Source organism: Aythya ferina, assembly GCF_964211825.1.
Source record: "Aythya ferina genome assembly, chromosome: 11".
NCBI classification, from domain to species: Eukaryota; Metazoa; Chordata; class Aves; order Anseriformes; family Anatidae; genus Aythya; species Aythya ferina.
Window position 1 is genome coordinate 9,546,900 of NC_140307.1, and position 13,919 is coordinate 9,560,818.

Sequence of the window (13,919 nt, forward strand, 5' to 3'; positions counted from 1 at the left end):
AGGAGACCTAGGGAAAGCTGGAAGCAGTTGGCTTGTGCAGCTGACTGAAGAGCAAGTTCCTGCTGGGGAACTAGAGGAAACAATCATAGGACTAAAAAGCTGGGCTGGAAGCATGGGAGACTGTGCTCCATCTGGTTCTGCAGCGATAGGATCAGGTAGGTTCAGGCCTACACATTGTCTGAAAGCAGCAGGAGCAGATGAGCCAAAGCCCAAAAATCCTGTTTTCTCAGCTACCCCTAATAAAAATGAACGTGGCACAGGAAAGGATGCTGAAGGCAAGCAGGAGCTCTGCATGGAATGTTTTTCTGAGTTTTCCATGGGTTGTCAGCAGCTCTTTATGCACTTCAGGGCAGCCAAAACGAAAAAAAAAAAAAAAAAAAAAAGAGGGAAACCCAAAACCACAGGCCAAACTGAAGGCAAAGGAGTGAGGGTTGAGCACAACAGTCAGCAAAGGGTGTGTCTCAGTAGCTGGATATCCCCAGAAGTGTGTGAAGAATTAAGACTTGCTTTTGCAGGATGCAGTGGCTGGGGACATGAAGGTGCATGAGGAGGAAGGGAAGCAGAACCGAGGCACCATGCCAACCCAGATAACCAAGGGGACCAGAAGAAGGAAGCTACAAAGCTCTGCAGTAAACACGGGAATTAGGAGAGGAGTAGAAGAACCAGTCAGATGAAGTAACTGACCCAAAACTCTCTTCTCAAAAGTCAGAAAAGATTTGGCTTTTAAAAATATCAAGTGCTCTCCCCTCCACCTACTTCCTATAGATTTTTTTTTTAAACACTTTCTGGTTTTGGCTGGGATTGGATAGGAAGGTGCCAGAATGCTGGTAGGAAATCTGCCTGTTCTCACAGTGTTTCTGGCCCAACCAGGAGTAGGAGGGAGCTGGACTCTCAAGTGAGAGTCTGTTTCCATTTAATTTCCAGGACAGTTTTGCAGACTTACAGGGTCAGGCTAAGGTGCCAGACTTCTGGGTGCTTCTGAAAAAAAAATTGAGCCCTTGGAAATTTGTTCCTTCTCAGCTGTCAGGAGAAATGCTGTAAACACAAAAGGGAAGAGAGTTGAGGAAACAATGGTGTCACTGGTAGGTTATTGACATCCCATTATGAAACGTGGTGGGTTAGAGCCTCCCATGCCATCTTCTTTATCAAATCACTCTTTCTTTCCAAGATCAGGTCTGTTTCATAACAGAAAACTGCAGGAGGTTATTTGAAGCATTAAGTCAGGGATAGCTCCTGGCTGGGTTGCACTGTGCCAACCAGACAGAAAATACAAATGATTTCATTAACCTCTTAGTGTTTCTTCTAGCTCTGTATTTTACACCTTAAAAAAAATATTGAGGAAATATTTGTCATTGTGAGTTGGGTGATGGAGGTAACATCTGGTTAAAATAGGAGATCCTAGAGGGTTTTGCTAGGTGATGGACTTTTGTGGGCTACTCACTTATTTGCTATAATTCCCTGAGAGTTGTTTTGGGGAGGCCAGAGAAGAAAACTGTTCAGAGGCTGATGACTGAAAGGCAGGAGAATCCTCCCCAAGAACAAGCAGAAATAAAAGCAAAGCCTTCTGGGAATCGTCAGTGTGGGTGTAACTTGCTAGAGGTTTAGGGTTTTTTCCCCTCCTCCCAAGGCAGCAGAGCATGCATTGGTATCCTTCTGACTTTCAGCTCCTGTGATTGCATGACTCTTTCTGTGTAACTCTTCTCCACAGACCAGCCCTGACAGGAGCTTAGAGAACTCTGTGATTACTATAAGTGTCAGTAAAGTGAATGGGGAAACTCTGCTGAACTTGTCCCTCAAGGGGTTTGTGAAATCAGTAAAAGAATTTGTCTAGCTTTCCTTTAGCACTTCCCTGGGGTTAAATACTCAACCCTTTTGAATATATTTATTTTCTTTCAGCATATCGAAGAAACCACCCATTTAATTTTTTTTTTCTTTAAAAAAACTCAGTCCAACCATAATCAAAGGCAAATCAGATTTTCTAGAATTTAGGAGAAGGAAGAAGCAAGGATTCATATTTTAGATTATGAAGAAAATTCACCTTACCTCTAGATGCAATCCAGATCTTTATTATTTTCAAATTTTTATTCTTCTAAAGGAAGAAAGTTACTTCAGCTCATGTCTCTCTGTGCTGCCAGCACCACTTTCACACAGTCCAAAAGAAGCAACACCTATCCCTTTCTCTGTGTAACTGGCATGTCCGAAGCAGAATGACTGCAGCAACAAGTCCCATACCAGGCACAGAGCTAGCAAAAGAAAAACAGGATATAAAAGCAGCTGCTTGACTTAAGGTAAGTGATGGTAACACATGACTCATGAAAAATGAATTTAACTCCAAAACACTTCTGAGCAAACACAAATCCAGAATGAGCATATTTTATAAGAGCTCACATTGAGTTTATCAAAAGACAGCAGGTAGGAACGGAATTTGTCCTTCATAATATTGTATCTGGAGTGTGTTTAAGAAACAAATATCACTCTTTAAGCATCTGATTCCAGAAGAATTATGAATTTCTGAATCTACTTGCATGTTTGAAAGAATTTCTAAGGTTTAAGAAGTCCTTGTACAGGAGAAACTTGTTTGTAGGTGTGATCAAGCCTAACAGATGTACATTTATACATGCTTTTCTCCCAAAATGTACATTTTGCTGTTTATTTAGGAATTCTGTTCCCCCACTCCACACACATATATATATTTTTAAGTGAAATTTTAAATTATAGTCAAAACTGGCATGAAAAACCTTCTGTGGTCCACCAGGTCTTAGAATGTCTCTCTGTAGAAATCTCCTTTCTGAAAGATTTTGGCAATTCTAGCAAGAACGGGCATGCGAATGCACGGATCTGTCAGGGAGGTGTCCTTAAGATATTCAAAACCTGACCACAGCTGGTCCTGGGCAACCTGCTCTGGGTGTCCCTGGTTGAGCAGGGGGGTGGACAAGATGACCTCCAGGTCTCTTCCAACCTTAACCATTTTGTGATTCTGTGGGTATGGACTAGGGCAACGGGTGCTGGAGAAAAGCAGAAGTGAAGACATGCATTTTATCCACATCGGAAAATTTTCACACTCTCCTGTACACGTTTACCTCTGCACAATCCCATACCTTATCTCCCTGCTCTTCATCCCCTATCCTCTCTACAATGTTATGTAGATGAACACTGAAGACATTTTTGCAACAATTCACCTTCCCATATAATTCAAAAAAGGAGTTTTTGTGCAGGGCACCAGAAGAAAAAACAGTTGGAGTGTTGTCAGTCAATATATTTTGGAGATACTCATGGAGAAACTGTCAGGAAGAATACACTGAAAAGTTAGCAATGTAAGTGCAGCTTAAAATATAAACGATTGTATTGCTATCCCAAACTTGGACTTGTCTTCCTAGATGATGTGCCACATTTAAAGTACTTTTGAAGAATCTAGAGAAGATGTGAAAAACAGGCTCACCATGAGAGACAAGGTGCAACATTAGCTGTGAAACAGCTTACAAGATTTCCAGTTGCCAGCTATGCCACAGCATGTTTCCAAACCTGTTTTAAATAACACAAAAAATAACAACAATAATAACAAACCTAGATGTTTTATTGAAAATTAACAAGCATTGCTCATATGCCTGCTTTATCTATAAAATGTTTAGAGTCACTAACAAAGAAAGAGTGAAGACTAAATATTAGTAAATGGTACAGGTAATGAAAACCTGGGGTATTAATGTTCAAAACTGCACAGACCATAGTAAACAAGGGCCCAAATGAATATACTAAAAAAAAAAAAACACCATAAAAGACATTTAATTTTCATATTCTGAGCTTAATAACTACTGGGAATTAATTTCCAGACATGTTAGTTACGGTTGTTATACACCTGAATGCTAAAAGAAGGTCCAGGTCTGGAAGAGAAACCAGGGATGAACAGCTAATGCTCACTTTTGGGGAGAAGGGCGACTACACCATACGATGTATAAAAATACACGACCTATTTGATGTTATATGCTGTCAGATAATTATCAGAATTGCACAGCTGACTTAATGTTAGAATTATTTGGTTGTGTTTAACTATTAGAGGCTTTAATGTTGGCAGAAATATTTAAGGCCTCCATAGGTACAGTTTTAAGTCAGAAGCAGTAACTGTAAATTAACATTCTGAATGTTATTTGGTCACCTCATAAATTCCTTAGGACTGGATACTCTCTTCAGTGCACTCAGCCTTGACCTAATGACTACCCTCTAGTAATCCAAGAGCAGAGTTTATGGTTGTAGGCATTGAACTTTAAGGAGCCTTTGAATAAAAGCCATAAGGCAAATGTGTAATGCATCTACCAATCCACTGGGGAGCTCAACAAAAACACTAATACCTTAGCCAGACGCATAGCTTTAGGCCACTGAAGATAAAAGAAAATGCCCTAATTAATAAGCCACCCACTCCTTCCAATAATTTTAAAATTGCAGACTGAATAAACATTGTGACTAGTTCAACAACAACACATACATATTTAGGAAAGGAAGAGTTAATGGATGTAGCAGATGACGGATTCACCAGCCTTCCTAGAACACAAGGGCTGGTGGGCCCTTGACAGCAGCAGCTGCAGGCTGCTCACGGCCTGCTCCCCAGCTCAGCTGTCACACTGCGGACCGGGGAACGAGGAAGCTCTCTTGGCTTAGCAGCTGTCTCCCTTCATGGATTGCCCAGTTCATCAGACATCACTCCCCGCTCAAATCCTCTTTGCACACTTTTGTGTGGCTTCTGGTTCAAACCTGCCCCAGGGATGCAGAGATGGTCACATCCCGCACTACCTTTCCATGTTAAAAAAACAAAACAAAAACAAACAAACAAACAAACAAAAAAAAACAAACAAACAAAAAACCCACAACAAAACAAAACAAAACAAAACAAAAAAACCATTCTGGCATTCAGGCTGGAAAACCAGGTAATCCTGCAAGTGAGCCGAACCAGCTGCTTTGACGCTTTCAGAGACAGCAGTTACAATTTCATAACGAACTTCAAAATAAATAAGGTAAACGTGCCTAAGTCACAGACTGCTCTGTGAAGGATACCAGAGATAGCCATCTTCCTAAGCGTAGCTGCGCTTCCTTCAGTGGCAACAAAATACTGTGGATAAGTGCTGAGACATGTCTGTAAGTGAGCTTGTGTTCAAAAGCGAGGCTCTTATCTTTGTAATCTTCTCACTGCGATAGGAGCCGGGTAAGCAAAGCCAAGGTTAGACACTGTTCGGCTAACAATAGAAGCATGTGGTGCCTTTCAGAGCATGAATGCCAGCTTTTGACTGCAGGTGCTCTTGTGGTGGGGCCACAGGAGGAAAGCAATAACTGTCATCCTTTTCCATTCAATTTACAGTCAAAAGAGTGTTTGTAATTTAGTAGTTGACTGGCTGAAGCTCAGCCCATATGGTAGGTGTTGTTCAGCAAACGAAAAAAAAAAGCTGACAACATACAGTACTTCAACCAGAAAGAACAGGCAGTCTGTGCCTCAGCTACAAGGCGATGCTGGCCCACTTTCATTCATATTTAAATGCACACGTTTACACTGGGGACAGGGACACCAAGCCACATTTCCTAATACTGAAAATTATTGCTTTCCTTTAGGTCTTGTGTATTATACACAAAGAGGAAAAAAAGTGAATGCAGATTTGCATCAACGTCCCATGAGGAACGTTAAAGGTTAGAAGCAAAACCAGCTGGAAAATGCAAAAAGAGCACAACACAGATTATGGTTGGGTTCCTTTTTCCAGAATATTTCTCTCCCATTTACCTTCTGAACAGCAGCTCTAAAAGGCCCAGAAGTCGCTGTCTACAGCCCATAATTCTGTACACAAAGAAACGGAAACTGCATAGACCATTTTAAACACAGCTATGAGATGAAATGTAATTCTGAATGAAATGTCTGGATATATGAAGACAGTCTCATTTGTCTGTCAGTAACTTGGCTGTTATTGACATTTCCTTTAAAACAGAAAAAAAAGTTTAACATGGCATATACCTCCCTTGGACTCTTATGTGGAAAAGAATTCTTTGAGCAAGTAACTTGAAGAATGACACTGAAGTGTGGGATGATGATTTCAGGTTTAGTTTTAGATCAGGGGAGTACTGTTAAATAAAATAGCTATCGAAACAGTGTGCACCGGCTGGTTGGAAAAAGTCACAGAATCACAGAATTTTCTAGGTTGGAAGAGACCTCAAGGTCATCGAGTCCAACCTCCAACCTAACGCTAACAGCCCTCCACTAAACCATATCCCTAAGCTGTACATCTAAGCGTCTTTTGAAGACTTCCAGGGATGGTGACTCCACCACTTCCCTGGGCAGCCTGTTCCAATGCCTCACAACCCTTTCTGTAAAGAAGTTCTTCCTAACATCTAACCTAAAACTCCCCTGGCTCAACTTAAGCCCATTCCCCCTCGTCCTGTCACCACGCACGTGGGAGAACAGGCCAACCCCCACCTCTCTACAGCCTCCTTTAAGGTATCTGTAAAGAGCAATAAGGTCACCCCTGAGCCTCCTCTTCTCCAGGCTGAACAAGCCCAGCTCCCTCAGCCGCTCCTCGTAGGACTTGTTCTCCAGGCCCCTCACCAGCTTCGTCGCCCTTCTCTGCACCCGCTCAAGCACCTCGATGCCCTTCTTGTAGCGAGGGGCCCTTGTCAAAAGACAAGGAAGACTGCAGGATGTTCAACAGTTCTGGGGCTTCCCAGGAAAATAAGAATTAAAAAGAATTAAAGCAAAAGAGGCAAAGAGAAAAAGAAACGTGCTGGAAGGAGGAAAGGAAAAGGGGACAAACCTAATCATTTCTACAAGTGAATCTCACTTCTGTCCAGCAAAGTTTTTAAAAACATTTATAGAATCTCTGGACCTGGAACTGATACATAACTTCAAGTGAAGATGTGGTTATTTCAATTGCAATTAGCTTTGTACAAAAATGCAGGGCTTATGAACTTCGTTTTTTCCTGTGCAAACTGAACCCAGAGACAGGAACTTCACAGAAATTGTATTTATATATCACTGTACACATTGGCAGTTACTGCCAGGCAGCCTTTTTTTGTCCATTTTACCTTTAATTTAGGACAGGACACAGATCATACTAATAAGCCAAAAAGGACATGTCAGCCTCAAATGACATCAATATAAAAATGGTCAAAAGTAGCATCTATGCTCTTCCACCAGTTCCCAAACTGTCCAGCAGCATAGGTACCTTGCCATAAGGTCTTCCTATGGACAGTTTTCTCTTCCTGTTGCATGTCAAAAGCCTTACAACAAAACAGGAAACTGAAAAAGCAGGAAAAAGACTAAAAGTTACCATATGAAAATCAGTGTGAAGACACTGGTTTGGATTTGGATTTTAGCACAGTTATATGAGGCATTAATTAGACACTAAAATTTAAGACCAATAACAGAGAAAAGCAGTAACGCCCTGAAGACACACAGGCCAGCACAGGGAAGGAGCAACAGAGGAAAAAGGCTTTCTTTGCTTCAACCCAGTTACAGGCTGTGGCAGGAAAATTCAGTTCTTCAGACTCAAAAACTGGAGCTTTTTGCTACTTGCAATACCCTGGATGACCACATCAAAGTATTTACTAAAGAAACTGCTATGCACCATTCAGAAGAATTTTGAAAGAACCATTTGCAAGAATGGAAAAGCACCATTTGCTCCACTGGAAATATGCGGTGTTAAATGAGAAAAACCTGTTGGTTGGTTCACATAAGATTGGCTTTCTCTATAAATGAAGGACATTTGCTGTAAGTAAACTGATACATTTTGATTTTTTGCTCTGAAATTTAAAAGTTGGTGATTGTGAAGAAGAGTTTATCTTTGTTGCTGTACTTCAGGCTAATTAATAAAGCTATTTTGATCACAAAATTAGAAGAAAACACCTAAGTTACTGGATGTTTGTACCACATGGGTACAGTGGCATATAACAGGCACGTCAGAAACATTAGGTGTGGCTATATGTATCCCAATTTATTATCTTTAAAGTGTTGTTTTGAGCAGCTAAGGTAGTTGCATATCTAACAATATTAACATAAGCATGTTGCATCCTACGGTATATTTCTGCAGGTTTTATTAGCAAGGCCGGGAGTCAACATTACTGATTTACAGTCTGTAAAAAGGGTGATGTCATTGAAATGTGAAGAAGGTCAGAATCCCCAAAGACAAATTATCTTAACAATAGAATGAGATCATTCCATATACTCATCTGCTCCAAGGAGCAATAATCAAGCAAACCTACACGTAAAGACTATGCTGAGCATTAGATAAAAGCTACTGAGGCAGCACTTTTTCCAACGTAATACAGTAGAGTGCTGTAGACTTTGCTCTTGAGCTTCACTCATGAAAAAGCTTACTATGCAAAGGTCCTGATCCATTTATTTCTGCTAAAGCATTACAAAGAAAATATGTTAAACATATGTAAATTTGAACAGAAAGCACATTTCAAATTTCATTTCAAATCATTTCATTTCAAACCATTCCATTTCAAATCGAAGCACTGGTACCTACATGGAACAAAATAATGGGACTCACTAGAAAAGGAAAAATTGCTTTTGAACCTTTATGCAAGATTTAAAATAAATCTTTTCCCTGCACTGAAATTCCACAGGCTGGTGAAGATACAAATCAGTCTAAATAGTAAAATCCCCTATTGATTTTCATAGCAGAATATTTCAAGCAGAATAGTTTAGCTTCATTGACTTAACAAAGCTACAACATTGGCTAAATAATGTTAGCTACCAAGACAACAGAATTGCACAAGTTTACACTTAGCTAAGTAAAGATCCACATTTTTGTTACTCCCAAAGTGGTTTACACAGAATCCTATTGGCTGAGTTTCTCCTACAGACATGGAGGGAGGTGGTGGTTGTGCTGTGGTGAAAAGAAAAACTGTGTCCCCAGAACAGGGAGTGATGCTAATCATCTGCAACAAGAATCAACAGTTTATCAACTTCCTCAAATTAAGACAGTTTGTAAAAATGGTTAATATGTAATGAGGTCTCCTCTTATTTAGAAGTTATAAGCATTCAATTGTTAGCTTGCCTCTTTCATCTCAGATAAATATGAATTGCCAAAGTTCAGTGCTTCTGAAGTGAAAAAGAAGTCCTACATAGGCCATTTAATAAAGAACTGCAGTTGCGTTCCCGCATGAGCTAACTCGCTTCCTGGATGTGGGTGTTTCATTTAAACTTTCTAAGAGGACATCAAAACACATTTACATGAATATAGATCGTTGCTTCCGCTGGGTGATTTAAATGCATCTTACAGCTGTGGGGAAGGACTTCCTCAGTTTTCAAAACATTCTTTAGAAAAGGAGTTATTAACTTATTATTTTCTTTTTATATACATCAGTAAAATTAGATCTACCTCTGAACGCCTGCATCACTTAGCTTCAACACTCATCCTCCTTCCATTTGCCCTGTACCAAAACTCTAACACTTTTGCCTGACAAAATTCTGTGACGCATTCTGAGTTTCCAGGAAATGCTCCTCTAGGTGGTAGGCATGATTCACAGCTATTCCCACCTGATGCCATCACAATATCCCAGTATAGCCTATGGAGTTTCTAAAATCAAGTCCTTCCTTACTGATTAATACAGTTGTGTTGGAAGTCATGAGAAAAGAGACTCCTCTGTGCAATATGTTGCCCCTGGGTATTCCTTCCAGAAGGCAAGGATAACCTCTAAAAACAAACAAACAAAAAATAAAACCCAACAAATAAATTAAAAAATAAACACACACACACACACAAAAAAAAAACACCAAGGCTGTTGCTTTAGTGGAAATGCAGTTTCGGACTCGTCTCACAATGTAGTTAAATGTTTGCTCACCTTGCAGATCCTCTGTGTGGGTGAAGGTGAATGATGCACGCAGCCCTATCAGTTGATCTCGGGAATGTGGTCCACTGAAGAACCATCCTGCCCTGAGGGACACAACAAGGTCTATGTATGGAAGGCTTTATCAGTTAATGCTGCATAAACCGGTAATTACTTCTGATTAGATATTATAATACATCCCTGAGCAATCAGCCTAGAAAAAACACCCCAGATTTTGCCATCAGTTCCTCCTCTGCTGCACAATCCACAAATCATTCATTTCACTTCCCACAAGTATGTATTTAGCTTTTTAAAAAACATTGTACAGTGAATTATGCAGTGTTCAAAAAGACATTTGCCAGGGCTCAAGCAAAAGAGAAAACACATTTTTTGATAACTTGATGAGTTCCTGGGATATTCTCCCCTATTTTTATACCTCAAAGGAAAAGGAGGATGCTATTTGGGAGTGTCATTTTCAGCCAGGGATAAATATCATCACCAAGAGGTTTGACACAGCATCGGAAGAAGAAATATGCCACAATAGAGGAAGTCCCGAGCTTTGCTTTGAAACACTGAAATTACACCTATGATTCAAAAGATTTGTTTAAATCCACAGTTACCTCTTACATTGTCATGAATCTAAAAATGAAAATGTTTTCTAGGGAATAATAAAATCAACGTAGCTTGAAGTTATGGAAAATATCCTTTGATTTGGAAATAACAAAAGTTGCAGGATCTCAATCCCTATCAGAAAATCATTTTTGAAAACCTTTTCTGTAACAACTCCATCAACTTTTCCAAAATAATATTTGTTATAGCAAGGCCTTTGAATCTTCCAAATTCTTATTTTCTCTGCTATAATGTTACTTCTGGTTGCACAATTTTCAAAACTTAAGTTTGCCCTTTTCTCCAGTAACCGTCTCTCTATCTTTTGTCCCTGATTACTGCTGCACCTACAACAGCATTTATTGTCAACAGATGCAGAGTTAGAAGCTTACACTGTGATTTGTTGCCCTTCATTACTTATTCAGGATGGTTAAAGCTGATCTGAAATATTGAATTTCAAATTTTACATCTGAAATATCAAACATAATTTGTCATTTTTGTCACTTATGTTAAAAGGCTGGATGATGGTATTGTGCAAGACTGAAGTATCAAGTCTTTTTTCTCTTACTGAGCAAAGAAAGGCTGATTCATAAGAACCAGTGAAAGAAGGAAAGCTCCAGTCCATTTTGTAGGTTCATTCAGTATCACTTGCCTAAGTCACCCAAAGATTTAGCGTAAGCACTTGGATTGACAGAATTTGCACTGACTTCTCCAGTAAAAGCACAGTATAAACATGCTTGTTTGTCTGCTCTGAGGCAAGCAAGAAGCTAAAGGAGTTGTGGTGGTGTGCCTTTTTGTTTCCTGAAGTCTATAAAAGAAAACCCAAGGCATAAAAAATAAAACAATCAACTATTCTTTGAACACTTACCCTGATAAAAAGCAGGAGTAACTCAGCAGACATCCTACAAGGAGTAAAAAACCAAGGCCATCATTCCCCTCCCTACCCCCAACAGCTCAATATTTTAGCACAAGATTTACTGTCAGCCTCCAGCCCTTCTGCTTTGGAACATGCAGACTCAAATCAAGAATTAAATCTAAGGAAAAAAGGCATCTGTTCAGGGACTATTAGCAGTTCTCTGTTTTATAAAGCGACCAAAGTTTCAAAAGGATTCAACATTTTTTCTTTTTAAGTAAGGATTCTGCAAGAAGCTTATCTGCAATGAAACATAAATAAATTAAATCATTTATAAAAAGTATTACAAAAGTCACTTTTAGAGTTACAGTAAAAGACCACAACACAGACATTAAGAGTCTGTCCTTCAAAACCACAGGTCTTTCATTTGCTTAGTGGTTTGGGACTTTTTGTTTGTTGCTTTTAAAGCAAAATAGTATATTTGAGGGTTCTCGTATGCATTTGTTTTTTTCTGCCATCATGGTGAATCTGCAAACATTTTCATGTTTTCCTCTAATTTGATGCCAACATCAAGCTGGAAACCTTTTTCTTTTTTTTTTTTTTTTTTTTTTTTTTAATGAAAACAGAGATTCTGATGAAATGCAAGACCTGAGGTTTTTAGGAAAAACAAAATATCACAAGATTTGTCATAAAAACATGTAGCTGGCAACAGTAACAGTCTCCTTATGCACAGTAGCTTGCTATTTATAGGAGTGCTCACAAGCCTGCAGACATATTGCTGCTCTCCAGTAAAGAAAAAAACACAACTATAAAGACAAAAGGCTCTGCTATCACCACCACAAATACCTGTTACTTTGCAAGTCAAGTGAAAAAGTGACACAAAAAGTGGCACAAAAACCAGCTCCTCATCTGGCAGAAATCAAAATAGGACTCAGCAGAAGTCACAGAAACCACAATGATTTACCCAAAATGAGACTCTGGTCCTAAACCTCAATCTGTATGTATTAAAAATGAAAGTTAGGCTGTATCACACACCGCACTTCCATGTAATCGGTCACAAAGGAGGGCGCACCTTCCACAGAGGCAACTTGCCACACTAATGCAAATGTTATGCCAGTCACACAGAATACCAAAGGCTGTCTGAAAATTTGCTAACAGTGCAACTGGGAGTGTGTATGATTTTCTTCACCAAACAGTTCCTTAGTTCTTTTGTTGTTCTTTCACTTTTCTCCCAACCCAGGTTAAAGCTAATATCCAGCTTCACTGAATTCCAGCTCTTTTGGCCTCTGTTTTCCTTTGGCTGCCTGCTAAATGGAAATACTGTCTCTTGGGTTAACATGGCCAAAAGTATGAACTGGTAACTTCTCTCTTGATTGTCTACGGGTGAATCACACATCATATGACAGTGACATTGCTCAAGTTCAAACTGCTAATATCAATACTAAAACTGTTTATACAACAAAAGCAAGGGAACCTTAAAGTTACTTCACCCTTCAGATATGTTCAGAAGATGCAGCCATTTGCCAATTTTTTCAGTCAGCTATGAGGAAATCTACAGCTTCAGTCTTTCTGTCCAGAGAAATGTTACCTGCTTTTGTTCTAGTGCTTGCAGAGTCCAGTATGTCAGTCATCACCTCTCTTGTCTACACAGTTAAATATTTTCCTTTGTCAAGCACTGTTTTAGCAACTTCTGTTTGGCTTGGAAGAAATGGCGTTGATAAGCTCAAGCACAAGTAGCAGCTATCAGAAAGCAGGACAGTTACTTTATTTATTCCCTCTCCTAAGGCCTAAACTCTTCTAGCCCAAGTTTCATGCTCCTAGCAATATTCAGCTTCGAGGTGCTCAACTGAAAGAGAGCTATTAGAAAGAAAATTTTAGTTTCCCTTATAGCATTCTCTTACAGAAGACAAGAGGAAGCTCTGTAATTCCCTGACCCTGTGCTTCCCACTCTCATGCAGCATGGGGATCTGAGAACATCTCTTCAAAGTTCCTTGCACGTAGATACTCTTTAGTTCTGTAGACTTCACCTGTCCCAGAAGCAAAGATTTAACAGAAGTTATGATACACTGCTGGGTCCCAGCAGAAAAGGCTTAACAAGGTTACACAGAGCTGCTTTCAATGCAGTAAGTAAACTGGAACCCAGGGAATTGCTGCTGCTGGGAATGCAGCACTCTTCCTTAAATGATGAGCCTGCTACAATCAAGGAGTTGCTAGGAAATCCACAGGACAGCAAGAGAGACAGAGGAAAAAGCTACAGAGGTTGTTTCTTCGTGCTTTCCTTCACAAAGGCAAGATGGCACAGAAGGCATGCCCTGACTGGCAATTTCATTCTGCCTGTCAGGGCAGCCTGTCTTTTCATACAGCTTGCTTGTACACTATTTGTTACTGAGCACTTGTAGAGGAGCAATGCAATCCGATAATGCAATTAATATAGTTACTATAAAGGCACCCATGTAAGTGCAATGTGACGTTTTTCACAGCATTTTTACATTTATTCTCTAGCCTTAGCTTTTCCCTCTCACACCAACTGCAGTTGAATTACTCACTGGCCTTGATGCTTACAATGTTGGATGTGATAGGAACAGACTAGACATTGTTTTATTACAGGAAGGTTAATTTAAAATAACCTTCCTAAGCTGTTCATACTACACGACAGCAA

At 39.7% G+C, this 13,919-nt stretch overlaps 1 long non-coding RNA gene across 1 annotated transcript; it reads right to left on the bottom strand.

Moving 5' to 3' along the window:
* Positions 1-813: 813 nt before the first annotated feature.
* On the bottom strand, positions 814-3,518 carry LOC311442569. The gene is made up of 3 exons (XR_014696754.1): positions 3,440-3,518; positions 2,044-2,243; positions 814-1,035 (listed from the first exon to the last, which is right to left on the bottom strand). It is a non-coding gene; the product is annotated as an uncharacterized lncRNA (long non-coding RNA).
* Positions 3,519-13,919: the final 10,401 nt, after the last annotated feature.